At 46.0% G+C, this 1,889-nt stretch overlaps 1 non-coding gene across 1 annotated transcript; it reads left to right on the top strand.

The window, feature by feature from the left end:
• Window positions 1-1,250: 1,250 nt before the first annotated feature.
• LOC148669140 (U1 spliceosomal RNA) lies at window positions 1,251-1,414 on the top strand. Its single transcript, XR_015938661.1, has one exon. It is a non-coding gene; the product is annotated as a U1 spliceosomal RNA (small nuclear RNA).
• Window positions 1,415-1,889: the final 475 nt, after the last annotated feature.

The following is a 1,889-nucleotide window of genomic DNA, read 5'->3' as shown; positions in this document are numbered from 1 at the left end:
CAAGATTTTGAGACTTTTAACAATCAGAAGGCAAGGTCGTGGTAAATATGCAGAAAATGCCAGTGAATGAATGGTTTGCTTTTGTCTTATTTACTTGTCGTCTAACATGCCAGTTTGTGTTATTGTGAGTTTTGAAAATTGGTTTTCGATTTTCTTAAATGTGTTTCATACAAAAATGCAATTTGGATAATCATTATGTACATATTCCCCTTTACTGAGGCTATGTCCAGTCATCCACTCGGATTAGTATTTTTAAAAATAACTATAGAGAGCCATCTACAGGCGAAAGGCGGCATAACATCACAGCACCTAATAAGGTGGAACGAAAAACGCGAATAAGAAGCCAACTTCAGCTTCGTTAATGCAGCAGGATTGGGTGAGGTGAGGTGGAAAAATATTTCTTCCTCTGCATCCTAACATTTTTGTAGTTGTTCCAGGACTTCTCGCCCCAGATAAAGCTGCCAATACATCACTTGTTTCTACTCCATCATGATCAGCAGTGTTATCGGTACTGAGCTCCACAGCCGAAACATTGTGTTTCCTTTCTTCTCTCCGTGAAGGTTGATTCGATTTGTCAGCGAAACTGAAACTTAACCCTTTTTATAATTGCAGGAAATGCGAGTGTTTAACACGTGTCAGAATCACCAGGAATGTCCAATAATGACGAACATTGCAACCCCCCAGAAAACCATATTCACCCATGAAAAATGATTGTCGAATGGCTGGCGGGAGACATCATTTATACTCCCGTTGCATTGTGTGGCGGGGGCTCCGTGTCCCCTGAGCAGAACTGGAGGATCGTTTATTTGCAATTCTTTGGAAAGGAGCTTCTTTCGAAATCAATGCGTGCCTGGATGTTCGCGAACGTGCTCCCTTGTGTTGGCTTGTTCCGCACTGGAGGAGCACAAGGCAAGTCTTCACAAGACAAAAACCTCCAGTGCACAGCACTCTGAAAACAATTCTTGGCTGGCGCGTTTTATTTCAAAACAGAAACAGCACCAATTGAACAAATCGGCCAGACGCACATCGCCTCCGGGCGGCGAGGAGGAAGCGCCGGGACGCTATGTTGCAGAGCCCTGAGAGGGAACCAGGAGCGCACATTTAGAGGGGGGCGGGGGGCTGCCTTCGCGCTCTGCCCCCAGTCTCTTGCGCGAGTACTAAATCTCACGGAGCCAGCCAGGCGAGGAGCTAGCCTAGGCTGCGCGATTAGTGCTGAGGGTGTGGGCCGCTTGCAGGGGCTTGTACAACACATACTTACCTGGCAGGGGAGATACCTTGATCAAGAAGGAGGTTCACCCAGAGCGAGTCTCAGCCATTGCACTCCGGCTGTGCTGACCCCTGCGAATTCCCCAAATGTGGGAATCTCGACTGCATAATTTCTGGTAGTGGGGGACTGCGTTAGGGCTCTCCCCTGATGTGCTTGGTCCAATATCAGATACGGAAGAGTTACGACACCACGAGCTGCGATAGGATCCCAGTTCGAAAGGAGTCGATGCCACTGCTGGTTCCCGGTTTCTTTTAGTTAGAGGTCCGGAGAAGCATTTCAAGCTGGTTAGACTACTCCTTCCGGACATTCATTCCCTTTTCAAAGTCAGTCGTTTTGCTGTAGTCTGCATTATTTAGGCTGATTATCGAGGTTAGCCTTTATTTGGTCATGGGGGCCTCGGTGCTGTATGCTAATTCTAAAGACAGTTTCACCCATTTTCTGATTGCTAGGTTCTGTACCAGTGCAGATATGTCAAACAGTGAATGGCTGAACCTCTATTGTATCCGTGCTCAATGAATGAAATCAGTAATAAATGAATATATGTATAGTTATACGAAAAACAAGTGGTTTATCGACTCATCTTTATTTGCAGATTTAGAGGCAGCTTCGATATTCGTTTTAC

This window comes from Lepisosteus platostomus, chromosome 5 (assembly GCF_059453375.1).
Source record: "Lepisosteus platostomus isolate fLepPlt1 chromosome 5, fLepPlt1.hap1, whole genome shotgun sequence".
Taxonomy (NCBI): Eukaryota; Metazoa; Chordata; class Actinopteri; order Semionotiformes; family Lepisosteidae; genus Lepisosteus; species Lepisosteus platostomus.
This window is presented reverse-complemented; position numbering and strand designations above follow the sequence as displayed.